Below are 22,242 nucleotides of genomic sequence, written 5' to 3'. Positions count from 1 at the left end.
ATTCCTTCCGTGCATTCTAAATCTCTCACGCCTTTTCTACGCATTTTAGTCTGTTTGCTATGTACATACAGACTAAAATCCCTAGACGCCCTACATTTGCGTTCAAGGGCTAAAAAATTTCCTGCGTGTTTTATCAACTTTCCACAAGCTTGTTCTCTTTTCACCAAAATGGTTGGTAAAATTATAGAAGACTAGATTTTATCTACGGTTTCGCTGAAGTTGATGTTTTATTTTATTAATTTTCATATAAAAAGTATTTATTACGGTTATTGTACTGCATATTCCAATTTAACTCCAATATGATATGAGCGATAATGGCATGTTCATTTGGATTTACAAAACCCTTTGACTCATCTCGGTAGACCAGATCGCTCATATTCGCATATCACATTTCTAACCTCTAAAACAAAACGGTATTCATTCTCTTTTTGGATAAAAGATACTCTATGTTCTTTTCTGTTCTTCTGGAAATGTGTGTACAAAATTTCATCATGATCGGTTGAGTAGTTTAGGGGTGAAAACGTAACAAACAGACATACCCATAAACAAACTTACAATCGCATCTATAACACTACTTAGGATATACGAACAAAATATGAGAAGTATGTCGTAGAAGTCAAAAAGCATGGATTAGGTGTTTTACATCTTCCGGACTTGTTATCCAAATGTTTATGGGACACAATTTTCACGATTTTTTACTGGTTTTTCGAAGTTACTCATTGGAACCATGAAAACTAGAGATAAGAAGAATGTAAGTGTTGTGGTACATTAGTTCATCTGCTTTGAAAAATTGTATAATTAGCAACAACTTAAGGTATAGTAGCAGTAGCTCATACCAAGACAATACAGTGATTGCAGCGTCTTACTATTTTCTGCATATTTCTGAGACACCGTTTTAAATAGCGATCACTCTCCTCAAAACTAAACTCAATCAAGGTCATCAGGCCGAAGACTGATTTGACATACACAACCATTCCTATCTATCTTGACGCTATTTCTAGCAATACTGGAATATCATCCCAACTACAACATCCCAAACTACAGCATCTCATATTACGAACTATTTGCGAATATCGATCTTCTTCTACCCTTCTATATTCATGTTTCTTTATCTAACAGGTATGATCTAAACATATACTTTTAATAAATTTGTTATAAATTCCAAATTGACCATTTCATTTTCTTAATAGGTCTTTATCGCTTTTTCTATATTACATTATATGACTTTCAAGAATTGAAAATTGTCGAGTTCCTCTAGTCTTCCGTCTAACTTTTTTGACGTGACGTCTTATAATTCGATGGAGCCGGCTGCACGCACGAAAAAACATGACTCATACGGCGTTACCTCGCTCTGAGGCGTTCCATTTAAGGCTTGAAGTGCAAGCGAGAGCGCGGAACAAGCGACAAAGAGGCCCAATCGGCCTCCGCGTTCGGCAGCGTTCGACATCTGTCTCTTTCCTACTTGAGTGAGCGATGCGTCCGCGTGGAAAGCTGCTATACAATAATACATTTCCATTTACCTCCTTCTCTATATCCATACAAAATATCTATCAAACAAATAAAATTAAAATTTTCTTTTGAAAAATGAAACCATTCAATCAGTATTTTCTTATGACATTTACTTTAAATTAATTATTTCTATTCTTAGAATTTAAAATGACATAGTGTATTTATGTGGAATATCTATTCCTTTATCATTTTTGCAACATCTTTCGACAAACCAAAAACTCCAGCGGACATACTCCGGGTTCTTATTGTTTTCCATGATTAGTACACCCATTAAATCAACGCTTTAGTCTTGTGGCATGTAAAGGCAATTTGTTTATAATATTATTCAAGCATAGTCTAGGCCGCCGAGAGTTTATGTCACGAAAGTTACAAAACGTGAACCTCATGAATTTTAAAGAGGTCAACAAAAAATTGCGGATCTGATTGGATCACGAGCCCCGAAAACTTTGACAGAAAGCTTAAACGTGTTTTTGCGGTTACACCCTCCGCGTTCTGGACAACAAAAGGGTCTAAACCTGTTACTGAAAATTAAATTCTAGTTATAAATCAAAGTGCCGCAGGACCTGCTTTCGATAGTATTCTCTCAAAAGAAATAAAACACAGGAAATAGCGAAACGTTTACGTTAAATTTACTGTTTTTATAATTAGTATCTTCATTTACTTTCTGTAGCGATGTGCCCCTTCCAATGTCTTGGATGCGCGCTGGCAATATCATAGGTAGGGAGAAAAAAGCTCATTATACTCTCGACTCTTGTTCATTAAACATACTTTTTCATACAGTACCTGCCAAAAGTTTTGTTCAATCATCAATAGTAGTGCGAGTCGAAAACAAGCGCTAAAGCCTTTAATATATCTTCAAATATAAATAAACATCTCGTTGATATTTTCAGTAGTAAGTGGTACCAATAACAGCACATTTGAGCAATGCAATTGTAGTAGATTGGTCAATTTTTCCGTGCAGTTCTGTACGGATTATGCGCTCCTCACCGGTTAAGAGTTTGGCCTAGAGTTGTCTCCTTCCTTTTCTGGCCTAGTGCTGTTCTTTTCTACTTTGCAACGGTCAAACTGAAGGTCACATTGCTACAGAAAGTAAACGAAGTATATTTAAATATAACATACCGTCACTTTTTATGTTTCTGGAATGAAGTTCCTTATCATACGTTACGGCGGTAAGGAAGTAAACATCAAAGATCAGCATTGTCAAATGAATTTCTTTTTATTCCTTGGTTGTTTTATCATCAAAGAATGTTGAACAAAAAAATTCACTTAGAAGATATTTTCTTTGGTTATTGATTTGCCATGATACAAGCAACCCTTAAACAACAGGAATTTATTTGACACAAAAATTACATTACATTATAAATCAACCAAATTCCTCTTTTTCGTAAACTGCTTCTAAATTTCCTGGGTCTACGAAATTTTCGATTAGTTTGCCATCTGGTGAATACAGGTATTTAGAGAAGTCATTTAAATAGCTTCGAAAGCTAACCTACTACTAGCAACCGACAGCGTATTGTATTTGCCTCAGCGTTACAGAATAAGTCGTAAGTACTGCTGTGCGATGGGTCACATAAGCTGTTTGTACATTCGACATGTACCTGGGTGAACCGTTGCCCCTCGTAACTACCGTTTCTGTTTCGAATATGTGTCTAATTAAGCCTTCATAATACTAGGATCCTCTTTCTTCTTTTCCACATTGACTTTCAGATAACAAATAATGGCGACACCCATTAAAATAAAGAAACAAAGGAAAACTTTCATTTCATTCGCCGATATGAAAACATGACATGGCAAAATAATACATCATCATTATTATTAGGTCTCCAGCCCGAAAACTAACTGGACACGCACCTCCACTTCTTCATATCTTGAACAAATCTTTGCGTTTTTCGAAAACTACAGCAACCTACACATTTATTTGCGAACAGTAATCTAATGTGGGTGTATCGCAGCTACTTATAATTGCTGTATCTCTTTCTGTTACCTATGTCTCTAACTGGGCCTTCATATCTCTACCTACCGTTCTTTTCTTTTCTTTATTGCTTTCCAGATAATAAATAAAGGCGACACCCATCAGCATAAAGAAAAAGGTAAATTTTCATTTCATTCAGCATTTGTATTGATGGCCGATAGGAATACATGACATGACAAAATGATACATCATTATTATCATAAGGTATGCAGCCCGAAAACTAGCTGGACACGCACCTCCACTTCTTCATATCTTAAACAAATCTTCGCATTTCTGGAGAACTACTGTATCTGTTTCCAATACCTATGCACCTTTTGAGATCCAACAAGATCGATATAGCGATCCGCGTCTGGCAGAATACTGACCACTTCGAATTTCTTTATTCGATTATGATAACGTGCTTATCACATAGTGGTGAGCTACGCCTGGATTCATATTGATTCCGTAAAACGTAGCATTGTACTACAGATGACGTTTACCGCGCCATTTGTAGCATTTTATAAAACGCTCTGTTAAGACAGCAGGTGAAGTTGGTCTGTGTTCGGTCGAAACTGTATGAGACGCGCTGACGAGTTCCAACAAAATCGAAATCGCGATCCGCATCTGGCAGTGTCAACAGAATACTGACCATTTCGAATTCCTTTATTAGGCCATCCTATCCCTTCTTTTCCTTATTTTCTTCTAAACGGTAAATTATTAATTAAAAACAAACTAATAACGATAAGGGCTTGATAATTTTGGTCTACTTTCCGAAAAAATATCTTTTCTCCTCATTTGCAAATAAGTAAAATTGGTTTTTGGTTTAATTTCATTTATTTTCCTACAAATTCCTATCACCGCCGGTGATTTTATTTAGTCCATCCGAATCGGTATTCCGAAATTTATTTTCCCTTACAATTCCCATTATTTTATCCTTGATTTTAAATTAAATAAAAACGATCCAGTTTTAATTCGATTACCATTCGGCGAAAACGTAGAGAAACTTATAATTATGAGATAGGTATACAGAACTTCATAACGGCAACCAGATTTCCATTTTACAATCAAGTCTGATTAGCGCAAGTGTACCTTGCATACTGATAAATTGGTGACGACTTAAAGCACAATACAATCCATTCTCGTACTCTTGTATTATTCTATGCTCGATTGTATAACGACCTGAAATAGCAATTCCGGTAATAAACTAGTCGCTTACGGAATTTCCAATGCTTGTGCTCATCCAAGCAAGTGTACAGGTACAAACATAGATAACGCAAAACGATAACCTGCTAGCAGATAACGCAAAATGGACGTTTACTTATAAATTCTCTAATGATGTGGATGAGATGAAGAAGACCTTAATTGGTCTTAGGATGGCCTCAGGTAGAGGGGTTTTCGTCGGTAGGTCCCAGGACTTCTTTCTCGGGAATCCGACATTACCCAGTCGTATGGACGGCTGGGTGTCTTTTGAAGATTTCCGATCTTTCACGAAAATAAAAAAAATGTATGTCGCCGGACAAGCCAATTAGCACTGGTAGCCAATTATTAAGTTAATGCCAACCACAAAGTATATAAAATAGAGGCTTTAAATATAGGGTTGTTCGGAAAGTTATTTCGTTTTTTTTTTGTGGAAATGAAAGACAGTTTTCGTATAATAAACAAATACTTTATTAAATTATATATTGACCGTTCTGGTCCAACACCTTTTGCCATCTTTCTGGTAGTAGCATAATTCCACGCTCATAAAATTTTTGGTCTTTGCTGGCAAAAAACTGATCGAGGAGGTTTTTGACCTCCTCATTTGAGGTGAAGGTTTTACCGTCTAAAAAATTTTGGAGTGACCGGAACAAATAATAATCCGATGGTGCCAGGTCTGGAGAATATGGTGGGTGTAGCATTGTATCCCATTCAAGCTGTAAAAGCTTTTGGCGAGTGACCAAACTTGTGTGAGGTCTCGCGTTGTCTTGGTGAAACACTACACCTTTCCTGTTGATTAGTTCTGACCTTTTCTGTTGAAGTGCATCATTCAGTTTGTCCAGCTGATGACAGTAGACTTCCGAATTAATCGTTGTGTTATCCGGTAAAAGCTCAAAAAAAACGATTCCTTTAAAATCCCACCAAACAGACAGCATCACCTTTTTTTGGTGAATATCGGCTTTGGAAATGGTTTGAGCCGGTTCATCTTTTTTGCTCCATGACCTCTTGCGTTTGACGTTGTTGTATACAACCCATTTTTCGTCCCCAGTGATGATGCGCTTCAAAAACGGATCATTTTCGTGACGTTTGAGAAGCGAATCGCAGACGTCAATGCGGCGACACAGATTTCTCTCTGTGAGAACATGGGGAACCCATACATCGAGCTTCGAGGATAATCCCAGGCCTTTCAAGTGGTCATAAACTGTTGAATTTGATAAATTTAACCTCAATCCGATCGTCAGTCCTAAGACTGGTTGGACACGCACCTCCAATGCCTTTATCGCGTCTTTATCAGCTTCAACCGGCGTTCCCGAACGTGGTGCATCTTCGACATCAAAATTGCCGGATCCAAATTTAGGGAACCAGTTCTGGCACTGGCGTACTGTCAACACACCTTCTCCATACACATCAGTCAATTTCTTTCTGGCTTGAACGGCATTTTTACCCTTTCTGTTGTAAAACAGTAAGATATGTCGAAGATGCTGCTTATCGCTCTCCATATTTAAAAGGGCACCAACCAAAAACTACTGCGTAGAATTAATTGGAATTTTTCACACACAAGCCTTGCTATATGAGCTCTCAAAGCATATAAAAATTATACGGCTTAAATGTGAAGTTGGGTGCAAAAGAATACAATTAAATCCTCTGTCGGGAAAAAACGAAATGACTTTCCGAACAACCCTATAAGTAAATAAGGGAGCCTGGAGTTAGGTGACACCAGGGAATAGTTGCTCTATTTCCTACCACCGTGGAGTTTAGGTCGCTGTCATACTGCTAGTTGGGAATGCATCTAAGGTTCTATCCTACAATGTTACTCTAGCTTACTTGGAGGTCACAGTTAGGGAGCATTCCCTGTCTTATTTTTTTTTAATGACGAGCAGTTGTTTTCACCCTAAGTTTTCTGTGCTTGTGCTGCTAATACCGAATTATGAAAGAATTATGGTTGTAACATATATATCTACCATAATCTGTTGTTTGGGAATGTGTGGTATACATCTTATTTTAGCAGGCATAAAAGCAGCCTTTTAGAAAACTCTCCAATTGTTGTATCAAAAAATAGAAAACTCAAATACCAAAATGGCTAACTTCTATGCAAGTTTCTAAGGTGACAATATCTACAAGACACTAAAGTTGTTTAATGTTTAATATTACCGGTTATTACTGATACTCTAGAAGTATTTCCATATTTTTATTAACTATTTTGTAGGTAGCGGATCCAATCACTACATAAAAATCTTACACGAAAAAGGCTATATCACATTTACTTAAGAGAGAAAAGAGAAACAAGCACTTTCCATTTCTAATATAGATATGAATATTTCAAATAACTCACATCTCTAGAAATAGTCAAACAGGCCCTGCCCTGTAATCCGCAATCGCAGACAATCTTCGGTCAAATGTCCTACCGTTTCAAATTTATCGGACATGTTTGCTTAAATAGAGACAGGATCAAACTTGCACATTACTACATTACACCTTCGTTATCCTGTTCGTATAAAGTTTCTTTCATTTGACTTTCATCTTGAAGGCTTATTGAAGCATGCCTCAATCTAGATGGATTTCAGAATTCCGAGAAGTAATGTATGATAATTTAAATCAGAATTTTACTCGAAGTCATTCACACTTAAAAGTACCTCATGAAGGCTTTTTGATGGAATAAAACTAACCAAAATCTACATCTATATCTACTATTCCTGAATTGCTTTTACATAAAAGAGGTAAGAAGAACAAGAAATGTTTCAACTTAAACATTATTATCTCCACTCCAAATTATTTACGGTTTCGAGAATGTGACCACGAATCGGCAATGAGGATCATTATTTTTCGATTACTCTAACCTCACAAATCAAAGGAACCTACAACGTTCGTTCCGGTGTAATGTTGTTCCTTTTACGGGCAGCGTTCTGCGTAGTTTGTTTATGGTTGCGGCAACGGTGGATAGTTTTATTTTCGTTTGTTTTTGGCTGCAACGAGAGGTGATCTTAAATGCAGATTGAATTCGTCCGAGCAAAAAGATTAATTACAGTGCACGATGCACGCCGCTTGGACACCGTTTATGTACCATTCCGCTCGCTGCTCGTATTGGTTGTTGTTTCAAGTGGTTTTTAGGAGGAAATTAAGTCCTCGCTGTGGACAAGTAATTTATTTCCTGAATGAAAGGATGCGGTCGTGTAATCAAGGAGTACATTAATTCTAATAGCCCTTTCTCCTTATGGCAACAGGACATAAAACTGAAACAAGAGTTAAAGCCCATACCGAGAAGGTTATATACGTATGCAGCAGGAAATGAGAAATCATTTACCTACTGAAAGAGCGAGGAAGAAAACAATGCTGTGAAATAATTGCCATCTTTCGCTGCTGTACATTTAAAGCCCTCTCGTGAAGTTTTAAGCGTAGGTATGTGCGAAAAGAGAAAGATAACAAGATAGATAAGGGGCCTGTTTTCAACCTTTTTAAGAGCAATAAGTCGGTATATATTTCTGAGGCACTATTTGACGCTGGCTTTAGAAATGCCCCAACGCATTTAGATTTTATAATTTCCTAACTTGTGAAATATTAATCTGAAAATTCATTTTTGAATTTGTTTTACCCACTACACGCTACCTCAAATTAATGAGGGAAAAATTGTTGCTGAACTACGAGAGGTGACAACAGCGACCACGACCAACCGATCTACACGGCTAACGATCCGTCGAACTAATGTAACTATATATACTGAATATACTATGATTAAACATACATACAATTTAGTGTTAACTAACTCACTTCTAAAAGTTGTCTAAATTGTATGTATGTCCTAAGTTATTGGTAATGGTATCATTTAGCTTTTCTTAGCACTACTACGGCAGGTGGCAAGGAATGAGATAGTCATAAGTTCGATACTGGGGTAATTCAAGGTAATGATATCATGTACGTAATCGAAAAAATTTGAATGCTAAATCTGGACCTTGTGTATATAATTGTGTCTTAGATTTCGTAATTTGCCCTAACAATAAGAGTAACTAGGTGTTTCGATGCAAAAGACTATTGCCGATATTTTATATATATTTTTATTATTCTATGGTTAGGTATTCATCATCATAAGGTCGTCAGTCCTAAGACTGGTTGGACACGCACCTCCACTCTTTCCTATCCTGAGCTAATCTTCGCATTTCTCTAAAATCCCACATCCTTAACTATTTGCGAACAGTAATCTAATCTAGGTCTACCTCTACCGCTCTTAACTTTCGTTTCTGCCTCTAATCATGCCTGATAAGGTGTCCTACTAACCTATACGGCCTATTTCTTATTGATTTCCATAGAGTCCTTTGCTCACCTACTTTTTCTAACACCTCTTCATTTCTAACCTTTTCCACCCACATTATCCTCATCATTCGCCTATAACACCACATTTGGAACCCTTCTAACCTTAGTTAGGTATTATATTATTGTAGTTCATTAGTCATTAAGCAGATAGAAAAACTAGATTTAAGAATTCCATTGTAAATTGTAGACAAGTTTATTATTTTTTTTGTCCCTTAAGGTATCTTGTTCATTTGGAAATTTCAGAAATCTGGTCTGGTTTAATCTCTTGCTGTAAATATTAGTTTCATTTTTATATTTATTTATATCGTAAGTACTCAAGTTGTTTGTGTGTGTGTGTGTGTGCTAGTTACCTGTACGACAAATAGTTTTGTATTTTATATTCATTTTCGAAGAGACGACAGAAATTGGTTTGAGTGAGTATTAATATACATAATCCTGGTTCTTGCCCCCCTTCAATTTGAAGGGTGACATAAATATTAAATTTAAACATTTAGGAGTTAATGTTGCACAGTTCAACGTTCAAGCAACAGTCGAATCAACTTTTGATAGAGTCCAAAGTAGACTCAGCTGAGAAAGTCTTCTCATAAACAATTTATAAACAAGTACATGTAAAAGATGTAAATAAATGTACATATACATGTGCGTGTATTATTTATACGGTGGTCCTTCGAGTTATATATGTGGTACAGTAGTACACCCGTTGAAAGAAAATGGTTAATTTTTTAATTCACATTTCAACTGGAAACACTAGGAATATGTGATTTCCCAACTTACACGAGCAGCTTCTTCCATAGATATACAATTTCTGTCAATAAAAAGAATGATTACTTTTAGACTAAAACAATAATTTACATTTTAGAGTAATTTTTTTATTTTTATTATTATTATTAGTGGAATTGTAACATTATTTTTTCTAGTTAATATATCTTTAAAGGTTTATCAGTGTTATGGTTTGAAATATGACCTTTTTTACGAAGGTGGGGACAGGCACGGATTTATTTTGTCTTATATGAGCCAGTATTGTTTTGGCCAGGCCTGTGTGCTGAACTGTTGTGATAATTTATGCATCTCTGTTATGCATGATCTCTGAGGATGTAGTTCCTCCGCAGCAGGAAATATGTAGGAGAGGGACCGTACATGCGCCCGTTTGTCATAATTTGGTGTTTTCACACCAAATCATGGGGATGTTGACTACTGGCGAGGTAGTCGGGTGTCCAGTGATACCTCTACTCGTTTCAGTGAGAAATGTACTGTGGGGATAGATATACAGGGGAAAAAAATTAGTTTCGAAATGTGGTGTTACAGGCTAATGATGAAGATACCGTGGTAAGAGAAGGTTAGAAATGAACTGGTATTAGAAAGAATAAGAGAATAAAGGGTTCTATGTAAGTCAATAAGAAATAGGGAAGATAGGATGGTAGGACACCTTCTCAGGAATGATATTAGATTACTGTTCGTAAATAGTTAAGGATCTAGGTTGTTCTAGTTTTAGGAAAATGCGAAGATTAGCTCAAAATAGGAAAGAATAGGAGGTTCATGTCCAACCAGTCTTAGGACTAACGACCTTATGATATACCTATACCCTATTCTATATATATATCAATATGGAAGAATGGACTGTTTACTAAAGGTCTGAATAGGGAATGCGATTTCCCTGGTGAGTTACTATTTACCCTCTTTCCATTATGCAAAGCAGTAACAATGGTATTTGTTTTATGTTTTTACGATGTGTCTGCCTGCTAAATGCCCTTTCGGTCTACTATGTAATGACCCGCGTAAGTTAAAGTGGTTTATTGAATTCGTAGTAAATATTAATTTTACACACACTTACTTGTACTTAACATACGAAAACTCTACATGAATTACTGGTACGAGGGTGGATTGATAAGTTTCCGGCCTGACCAAGAAAAACAAGGTTTTTAAAAATTTTTTTTTTTTATTTCTCAACATAATCTCCTCCAAGGCTGATACATTTCTCATAGCGGTGTTCCAGTCTATTAATGCCATCTCTATAGACTGATTCGTCAAGCTCCTCAAAATAACCATTTACAGCTTCGATTACTTCTTCATTGTCCGCAAATCTCTTACCGCCAAGCCATTTTTTGAGATTAGGGAACAGAAAATAGTCACTCGGGGCTAGGTCTGGAGAGTAAGGAGGGTGCGGCATCAATTCAAACTTTAGATCGTTGATTTTAGCCGTCGCAACGATTGACGTGTGCGCTGGTGCGTTATCGTGATGAAACAAGATTTTTTTCTTCGCCAGATGAGGTCGTTTAATTTTCACCTCGTGGCTCAAACGTTGCAATAAGTCTGCGTAGTATTGACCAGTGATAGTATTACCCTTTGCAAGGTAATCAATGTATATAATACCTCTTGCATCCCAAAAAACAGTAGCCATAACCTTGTTCGCCGAAAAAATTGTTTTTGCCTTCTTTGGAGTTGGTTCCCCTGGTCCAATCCACTGTTTAGACTGTTCTTTGGTTTCAGGAGTGTAGTGGTGGACCCACGTTTCGTCAACGGTTACGAATCGACGCAAAAATTCGCTTGGATTACGCTTATACAATGACAAATTTGCGGTAGAAATGTTTTTTCGAATCAATTTTTGGTCGACTGTTAGCAAACGCGGCACCCATCTTGCACAGAGCTTTTCCATATGCAAATGTTGGTGCAAAATATGTTGCACACGTTCATATGACATCTTACAGGTCTCAGCTATCTCACGCACTTTCAATCTGCGGTCTCCCAGCACTATTTGATGAATTTTTTCGATCATATCTGGAGTTGTGACCTCAACGGGGCGTCCTGAGCGAGGCCCATCAGAGGTGCTCACACGACCCTTTTTAAACTCGGAAACCCACTGCTTAACGGTTGAATATGACGGGGAGGATGTCCCCAGTGTTGAGTCCATCTCTTTTTTAATTTCCTTCGGCGTTAACCCCTTCAAATAAAAGTATTTGATGACAGCACGATTTTCCTGCTTTTCCATTTTTACGAAAACCACAGAGGCGTCTTGTTCAGCGTGCTGTCAAACCTACACTAGCAAGGAGATCGGGCTGAAACTATAGCTACAAGCTATCCAAGGATGGTACTATAGAATGTCACCTCAAGGTAGGCCTAGTGGCGTCATCTCTTGGTTAGGCCGGAAACTTATCAATCCACCCTCGTATTTGTGGTATTCCAATGTGTATAATTGTATAAATGTGTGTGTAAAGATAATGTACGAAAGAATTATTGATAACTATTAGGTTACGGTACAAGAATATACGGGCAGTACTAGTCAAAGGCGGAGAGTATTCAGACGTCTTGTACGGTGTGACGGGATTACTGCACAGACGGATCAGAATACATTTTGGCAACCGAGATCCTCACGAACACAAGTATTCATTAATAAATCGGTATACTTCATTTACTTTCTGTAGCGATGTGCCCCTTCCAATATCTTAGATGCGCGCTAGCAAAATCGTAGGTATGGAGAAAAAAGTTCATTATTGGGGTCCGTCAAATGGGAGGAGCCTAAAAACATGGCACCGATTAGGGAAAATTTATCGTAGTTCCTATAGTGTACCGTGCAATTTCCAAGTTTTTAAATTACGATAAAATGATAAGTATTGACACAATATGTGATTGGGCTGACACAAAGCCTCGGAAAGGAAATTTCGTTGAAGGTGAGCGTGTTTTTAATGCCAATCACATTATAAAATTCGGAAATAACAAATCCGGAAGCTAGCCTTCAAATTCCGTCAAGTTTACTGCCTACTTTTTACAAACTTCGGATTTAAAAAGTGATTCACGTTATATAATTAGTGAGGTGATTCTAGGTGATTTAAGCAATATCATATCAATGACCTGCACGTGCAAAGCCGATTTAAGAGAACGTTGCAAACACATTATTGTAACTTTGTTGTATTGCAGCAGGTAGGTCCTTAACCTCAAAATACTTATATCGTATCATTAGAATTGTGTTAAATCAATTAATTACACAGGAATAAATAATTTCTCACTTTATAATTTTAGTATGATTCTAGTTTTAAATGTTAAGGTTATGGCTGATGGTAAATACTTGCTGAAATATAATCATGTGCATTAAAATGACGTGAACAAATTTTTATTCCGGAATTCACTTCTTTGATACCTACTGCTTTCATCCAAGCTTCTATTAGTTTACTTTTTTCTCTAATTTTCCGAATATATTTTTTACATATATAAAACGGTTAGTTTTTATTGGAAAGTAGTTAATGTAGGTGAAGAGTGAAGATCTATGTCTGAAGTGTTATTGCAGCTTTTCACTGGACATATTAACTTTTTATTTCATTTAACTTTAGAAGAAAACTTCGTCGACTCCATCATCAAACAAATTTTTACTTATTTAACGTGTTTTATTATTTTAATAAACAATATTACAATTTGCGTGCACAGTTCCTATCTAAATTTTTCCCTCATTTGAAACATAAATTTTGCCACCAGATGGTGTATGCCCATTTGACGGATCCCAATACTCTCGACTCTTGTTCATTAAACATACTTTTTCATACAGTACCTGCCAAAAGTTTTGTTCAATCATGAATAGTAGTGCGAATAGAAAACAACCGTTAAAGCCTTTAATATTTCTTCAAATATAAAAAAACATCTCGTTGATGTTTTCAGTAGTAAATGATACCATTAACAGCACATTTGAGCAATGCAATTGTATTGGATAATATAGTCAATTTTTCCGTGCAGTGCTGTACGGATTATACGCTCCTCATCGGTTGAAAATTTGACAGAGAGTTGTCTCCTTTCTTTTTTGGCCTAGAGTTGTCTCCTTCCTTTTTTGGCCTAATGCTGTTCTTTTCTACTTTGCGCTGGTCAAATTGAAGGTCACATCGCTACAGAAACTAAACGAAGTATACCAACTGTTCGAAAATAATTTATTCAGGTATTCCGATAATACAAGCACCCCCAGTTTCGAGAGAATAAGAGTGAAGTGATTAATTTGTTGTACAGTAAAATCCGCAACAATTAACCTAACCAACAGAGCACACTTTCATGCAGCCTAGCGATATATACTTCATAAGAACGTTCAAGTTATTGATCAAAAATTTTTCGCCCTTATTAATTGGTTTATGTTCATATCACGTATGTAATATCCTTGGAAATACCTTACAATCAGTAAGGACTCGTTTGAAATACTTCAGTGGTAGCAAATAACCTACAAAATTATTTGTTTCATTTGCTATCATTAATTCATTTCGATATTTCTGCTACTTGCTATAATTTAAAAAAATTACTGTTATCTTCAACTGTAATTATTCCCAAATAAATTATACATAGTTTTTTACTGTTTATATAATTTTTGTTTTAGTTACTTTTCGTTACTATCATTGAATATTTCATAGCGATTTACAATTTAATTTTGTATTTGTACGTATAGGTATTTTTCTCATTAATAATTATTATTATAGAGTGACGGTTAAATAAGGTGCAGGTTATCTGTCTTTATAGACAATTATATTATTATTGCTTTTCTAATAACTACAGGGAAATTATATGCGTAACGTATCTCCCTAAAATTGCTTTAACCTCAATTTCGAATTTATACAAAAATGAAATGAATAATTTAAAGGATTCATCCACAATTATATTTACGAGCGTTTTATTCAGATATTAAAAATTCTACCTTGAACTTTTTAACGAATATAATAACCATCCTCTTCAGTTTATGTATGTTAATAAAAACAATTACCTCTCATCTTCGGAAAAAGCAAAAAATATATAAGAACAGGTTATGTTATTAATACTAACAACCTATTATAAACTAAAAAAGGACAAAGAAAAATGAAATTACAGTGAAAATTCTAGGCCTTATCTATTTTTTCAAACTTATGATTTTCTTTGAGGTCGACTATAATGGCTGAAATAATTTGAACGTATTCGAAAATTTTAAGGTATTTTTGTCACTCAATTGCTCGTCTCAATACGATCCGATGCTATCCGTCGCCTGAAAGCAACAAATCTAGTTTATGAATTATCATTATCTTTTTCGACAGATATGAAGCCGATAAGTGTCGTGTGCTGTGAAAGAAGTTTTTTTTAGTTTAATTTTTATGTGATAGTGACAGTATTATACTTCGTTTACTTTCTCTAGCGATGTGCCCCTTCAAATGTCTTGGATGCGCGCTGGCAGAATCGTAGGTAGAGAGAAAAAAGCTCATTATACTCTCGACTCTTGTTCATTAAACATACTTTTCCATACAGTACCTGCCAAAAGTTTTATTCAATCATGAATAGTAGTGCTAATCGAAAACAAGCGTTGAAGCCTTTAATATGTACTCAAATATAAATAAACATCTCGTTGATATTTTCAGCAGTAAATGGTACCAATAACAGCACATTTGAGCAATGCAATTGTAATGGATAAAATGGTCAATTTTACGCTTCTCACCGGTTAAGATTTTGACCGAGAGTTGTCTCCTTCCTTTTTTGGCCTAGTGCTGTTCTTTTCTACTTTGAGCGTTGGATTTACTGATTCTTCTTTATGTAAAATTATACTACTAACGAATTATACAGTACAAATAATTCGGAATAATTTAATAAAGCTTAATGGGCTTTGGTAAAGTGCGGCCTATTAGCTGGTACGAGAAGGGGAAGAAGAGAGAATAGTGGGGATAGGGAAATCTGCCCCAAAGTAAATTTTAATTCTAAACAAAACATGTATTATGTAGATCAGGTTACGATGGGTCAAAGTTTTTTCTGATCCTCTCATATCATGGAATAAGCTGAAAAATTAATTTTGCTATTTTCAAAAGAATGGGTTTCCGCATCTTTCACCTTAGGTGAAAATCTCTTCCTATCTCTCTTCTCCCTGCATTCCTTTCTGTACCCGCTACTATAGCGCAGACTAATAAAACAGTTCCAATTTCGTACGTAGAACCACTTCCATTCGGTCCCATATACTCTGCCTTTTCTGTATTTTCCGAATACTTCATATAATACATACATTCATTAGTACATATACATATTCAAATTCGTATAGAAGGGACAAAGGGTTCTTCGTAATAACCACCCTCTACGCAGTAACAACGACATCCCTATTTGGGCGACGAATATTCTGATTAAAATGTTATCGCGAACTACTTCTCTCCAACGAATCGCGTAGGCTTTTCACTTTTACGACCTAGTTTTAGAAAGAGAGAGAGGGAGAGGATAAGGCAGAAAATCCCAAGAGAATTTTGTATATAAAATGCCTAACATTCCCTAGCTTGGCCTGGTTTTTATAGTAAAGGAAAAATTGCGTGACGTTATTCTGCGAATCTCAGATCTGATGGAGCGCTTTGTCTTTTCGTAATCACTCAAAAGAAATTAGGTGTTAAAACCAAGAGGAAAACCTTTATTAGAAGAAACGCTTCGCACATTCTGTAGATTCTATATCTGTTAAATAAGGTACCTGATGTTACTGTATTGAGTGTCTCTTTTTATGATTAACTGACTAAGAATTTCAAGCCATTGGAATATAGATTAGGCTGTTATAATTATTCAACTGCGATTTTGATAAGAACCTTATTTTATTAAAATAAATGACAATACTATATGAAAATAATTCCTGGAAAATGTAAATTTTCGCTGATCTGTCACCGGACCCATTGTTTAGGCCTCAACATCATTGAGAAATGCTGGATAATCAACATATTTATACATTGGTGTACATACATACATTCAAACATACATATAAATAAAATTGAAGTGTGTCTCTAATATCGTAACTACCTTGTTTAAAACTCATATGGTTATTTATGTGTTACCTAAGGCGCAAACAACGTATAAGAAAATTATCTGTCTGTCTTTAAACCGGCTGAGCCAATTTCAATGGGACTTTACAGACAAAAAGAGGGCGTCTTTAAATGTGATTTAGAGATAGCTCCCTTTAAGTATCTGCCTGATTTGCTGTTTGTATATAAATCTACAAAACGGCTGAACCGGTTTTGATGGTACTTTACAGATACGAAGAAGATATTTTACTTGTCTGTTGATCTACCCGTTTGTACGAATTAGTTTTTGAAACGGCAGAACCGATTGTTATGGGATACTACACTCGGAGAAAAGTTTATCAAGAGTAATATGGACTAATCTTCAAAACTAATCTTCAAAACCGCTGTGCCGATTTTCGTAGGACGTTACAGACTAGGAGAGATTATCAAGAGTAATGTTATTCTACTTTCATTTATTTGTCTGTTTGTACAGACTAATCTTCCAAACCGCTGTGCCGATTTTCGTAGGACGTTACATGCTCGGAGAGAAGTTTATCAAGAGTAATGTTATTCTACTTTCATTTATTTGTCTGTTTGTACAGACTAATCTTCAAAACTAATATTCGAAACCGCTATGCTGGTTTTCGTAGGGCGTTACAGATTACGAGAGAAGTTTATCAAAAGTAATGTTATTCTACTTTCATTTATTTGTCTGTTTGTACAGACTAATCTTCAAAACTAATATTCGAAACCGCTGTGTCGATTGTCATGGAACGTTACAGACTCAGAGGGAATGTTGTCAGGTATAATGTTAACCTACTTTCATTTATTTGTCTGTTTGTGCAGACTAATCTTCGAAACTGCTGAGCCAATTGTGATGGGACTTTACAGATTCGGGACGAAGGTTGTTAGTAGTTTAGCCTACTTGTGTTTATTTTCTGTTTGCACGGACTAATTTTCGAAACTGCTGAATCAATTTCGGTGGAACTTTTTTCCATGCGAAACAGAGGCCCACTCCGACATGATTCAATTTAGTAAATTCAATAGAAGATTATTTTAAAACTGTGTTTGGAATATATGAATAGAAATAAATTCTATCGTGCCTATTAAAGAAAGAAAATTCCCTTTACGGACATGTCAACTTTAATTTACGTTGGAGCATTTCATTTTAATGCGGCGAGCTCGTAGGTTCAATAATAACAGTGTAAAGTGTGAGAATGGTCGACAGAAAGTATTTTACTCGGTACGAAATGCTCTTTTCTTTCGCAATTTTCGAGTGCTAAGCGAAAGAATTTTAAACCTCCCCGAGGAAATATGAGGCTTTTTCTTTTTTCCACTTCGCTCACGTTCCCCGAGCGTCAATGTTTTAATTAAAATGTTATCACCGAGAAACACCTGTATCTCGTGAAACACGGCCGCCCCGATCGACTCGACATCAGGGAAAAGGAGAGACTGTGGCGTTGGAGGCAGCGTAACCGGCGGCGGTTTCTTTTGTGTAACAGTCTAAAACTGAGGCAATATCATTATTATCTGTTCCTGCGATCCGACTTATAAAAAAAGCGCCGTACCATTATCGCCCTCTTCGCATATTCCACTGGTTTCGCAGACGGGGATTGTTACATCGAACATGGTCCCAACCTCTGATATCAGTATGCACATAAAAGAAGGAGGCTGTGCCTCTTTATTACCGCCGATCTGCGTGATATAAGGAGACCTTGTTTAGCTTCACATTAACTGGGCACCACGATAACCGGCGAATCCCCTCGTCCGTGTATATCCGGTAGTTATATTAATCGACTATTTATTGAAACCAACTTAAAGATTTCATTACAATTATCAGTGGCGTAGCGTGAATCTTTACCACCAGGGGCGAAGCCTAAATTTGCCGCTCAACGTATTTTCACAATTATGTAAGATTTTTTATTTAAATTGTTTGGGATTGCAATGAACACAAAAATAAAATTTTAAATTAAGTGCTTGAGGAGGCGAATGATGACGATAACGTGGATAGAAAAGGTTAGAAATGAAGACGTATTAGAAAGAATAGGAGAACAGAGCACCCTATGGAAGTCAATAAGAAATAGGCGAGATAGATTGGTAGGGCACCTTCTCAGACATGAAGGTCTAGTGAGAGACATATTAGAGGCAGAAACAGGAGTTAGGACCGGTAGATTAGATTACTGTTCGCAAATAGTTAATGATGTAGGTTGTTCTAGTTTTAGGGAAGTGCGAAGTTTAGCTCAGGATATGAAAGAGTGGAGGTGTGTGTCCAACTAGTTTTAGGAAGGACGACTTTATGATGATGATGAGGACATAGTAGTGTACATTGAAAATGCATGAGCTTATTTACAAATAACTTTCCTTACTAACCTTTGTAAGGTGCACTCAAGTACTTACATTTGATTGAAATAGAAAGGTGTTACCATCAGTAGAACAGCAAACAAGAGTGCGATCAGTGTACCGTGAAATTCATACGCCCAACTTTTCAGTAAAAATAATAAATAAATATTTTTCAAAAAATCCCCAAATTTACTTTTTGCAAGTCTTTGTGTTGAATAGAAAATCGAATGTAATGATTTTTTCTTCTGATCTTGTTAATATTACTAGGTACTCATAGTTCATCTCCAAATTATTTAGCTGATTCTAATTCAATTCAATGATCAACCCTGTGACTGGGATATTCAAACATCACGGCAGTTGCTCTGCCCAGGGTTGCTGCGTGGGTAAGGGGGTCATTTCAGCATTACGTAGGCACCAATGCAACTTGCACATACTTCAGAATAGTGAGAGGATTTTGAGGATCCATTTTAGAATTTATGATGAAATGTAATGATTTCGATTCTTCAAATACGGTATACAATCACTTTTCTGATCGTTAGTATTTTATTGTCGCATAATTTTTTTCTTTCAAAAAGTGGAGGTGCGTGTCCAACCTGTCTTAGGACTGACGACCTTATGATGATGAAGGGCGTATTTTTTTCATGCTCTTGCAAAGTTTTAACATTTCAATAATTCTGCATCATTTAGTTGTTGACATTTATGATATTTAAGGTTATGTAGTGCTAAATGTAAGTAGAATATCTAATACCGAAAAAAACATTTTTGACGCCCTCCTCACGCTACGTCACTGACATTGTTTATAAAGAAAACCTCTTTTTTACAAATTATATTCTTATTCTTAACCAACCTCCTTTAACAAAACTGATTTAGAGGACTACGGACTATTCGCCAGTTAGACAGTTATATCTTCACAAAATATATATGACAATTTTTTGAATTTAATTTTTTTTTAGTCTCTACAAACTACCTTAGGTTAATGATGGAAAATTTGTTGTTGTTGTCACACCCTCGCCGGTCTTTGAACCCGGGGCAGTTTTATTGCGGATTATGCTAATTTTGAACATCCCAACTATATAATACAATTGTCAAAATCCTTTTTTTATCATCATAATGTTTTTAGCCCAATTACTACTTGGACACACACTTGCGCTTCTCCCTCTCTTGAGCAAGTATTTACATAACACTAACAAAAATATTTCGTATTATTGACTTTCATAACATCCTCAATTCTCGTACCCTTTCTAATATCTTCTCATTTCTAACCCTTTCTATCCATGGTATTTTTAACATCCACCTATACCACCACATCTCCAACGCTTCCTTTTCTTTTGCGCAACGCTATTGTAAGATACTAGTAATGATGATTGTTACTTTCGATCAATTGACCAAGGATGGTCCGTCAAATTTAGATGCTGCTTTGTTTGAAAAATTTTTTTTCAAATCCAATTAAGTTACATAGAAGAATGAATTCATGCGTGAACTGTCTACAGCTTTATTGGTGCAACGTCTTAATGTAATAGTTTACATCAATTGACCGATCGATCGTGAGGTTAATTTTGATCGATCATCATTGATCGCTCGCAATGTCTGGGGTGGAATTCCGTGTACCACAAACTTTAAAGCGATTGTAGAAGACAAAGCTTTCTAGCAACAGTTTAATGCATTCAGGCTTCCTATTAATGTTAAGACAACAAAGTAAAATCTAAATCTGACTTTATCTGTAGCTTTGAGATTTTGACCATTTAAATAATTATTGATGCTGTTTTTACGTAAGTAAATAAGCCGTATATCTGTATTTCAGAACGAGGTGTATATTATTCTTTTATGATAAATTTTCCTAGCCCAAAAAGAAAAAACGCGAAAGTGAAATATTGAAATCAAATTATCAGTCATACTGTTCATTTTTATAATAACTTGATAACAAATAAGTTGAAAAAGAATCGGAAAATCGATTTTTTTTGATACCGTATACACGGAATACTGCTATCAAAACATGGGTCTGGAAATTAATCTTCTTCACAAGACTATTATCTCGGAAACTTCTTCCCCCTTAGACTACACTCATGACAACAAATCCATCGGGACACACTTTTAAGGTACAAAGTAGATTTTATATACAATAAAGTTGACTACTCCTGGTATACACAGTAGCTACTAGTTCTGTTCAATTGAACATGGAGCCCAGTTTATATTCACCGTCTCTACCGCAGTTTTTCTTTTGCCCTTTCCATTCTCACGCCCCCATAACCCAATGATTTGCTTGCAGAAAGGATAAGTTTTCAACTGTTTATGAAAACGAGCAAAAGCGGTAAGTGCGTTATTAAACAGCTCCTGACGCTGGGGAGTATCGGCAATCGCCCGGCACCCGTTTTCAAATGACCTAAATAAAATTTTAATAAAACAGACCTGGCTTGTTCTCCACTTTTCCTTATTCTCACGCTGGCCTGGTTTCTAGAATATATTTACGTGCAAATTGGAAACGTTTGTTAGCATTCTAGTGAAGTAGATACTCAACTTTTTACACAAAACGTGGCTCTTTCTTGCCCCAACAAAACTGTACAAACTATAGCAGAAAATAACATAAATTATAAGCATAAAAGGCCGGAATAAATTTAATTTTCAGGATTATGAAAATTTGGGACTCTAATAACGTTTACTAATTACCCTAACAAATTTTTTCAATCTCGTGAAATACGAAAAGCCTTTTATTAACATTATCGATTTTGTTTTGCTTGGAGTGTCGAATATGGTAGTATTCCACCTATTGTTAATTTGGTAAGAAAAGGTAAAGAACACTAACTATACTCTGATCACTTTCAAGATAGACCAAATCAAAATAATTGTGAAGTAGTGGGTAGTATTTAATATAGGGCACACCTTATTGATCAATTCGAAGCTGATTCTTTCTCACTCCTACTGAATTTTTCCAAAATCGCATTCAGTTATTACATGCACCTTAACATATTTTCTGTTAATTTTATATAAAGAATGCAATAGATATATGTACATATATCCAACACTTCATTGCTGCCCTAACCGATAACTTGACTTAGACAGGAATCAATCACAATTTTACTTTTTGGTAAGTGAACAAAAGTATCTTTTGAGCATTTTCAATGATTTCGTTTGATTAAAAACAGATAAAAATCAGTAAAAATATTTTGTTTCAACAGCAAAAAAATTACCTACATTCATACGCTACTTTGCACAAAAAAA

The 22,242-nt window shown here is 35.8% G+C and overlaps 1 protein-coding gene across 1 annotated transcript in view; it reads right to left on the bottom strand.

The window, feature by feature from the left end:
• The window catches only part of LOC108735957 (protein amalgam-like), a 356,717-nt gene that overhangs the window by 26,486 nt on the left and 307,989 nt on the right, over positions 1-22,242 (bottom strand). The gene's annotated exons all lie outside the window — the stretch shown is intronic.

This window comes from Agrilus planipennis, unplaced genomic scaffold (assembly GCF_000699045.2).
Source record: "Agrilus planipennis isolate EAB-ADULT unplaced genomic scaffold, Apla_2.0 scaffold60, whole genome shotgun sequence".
In the NCBI taxonomy this organism is placed as follows: domain Eukaryota; kingdom Metazoa; phylum Arthropoda; class Insecta; order Coleoptera; family Buprestidae; genus Agrilus; species Agrilus planipennis.
Note: the sequence above shows the minus strand (reverse complement) of the source record. Positions and strands in the feature narration are given on the sequence as shown.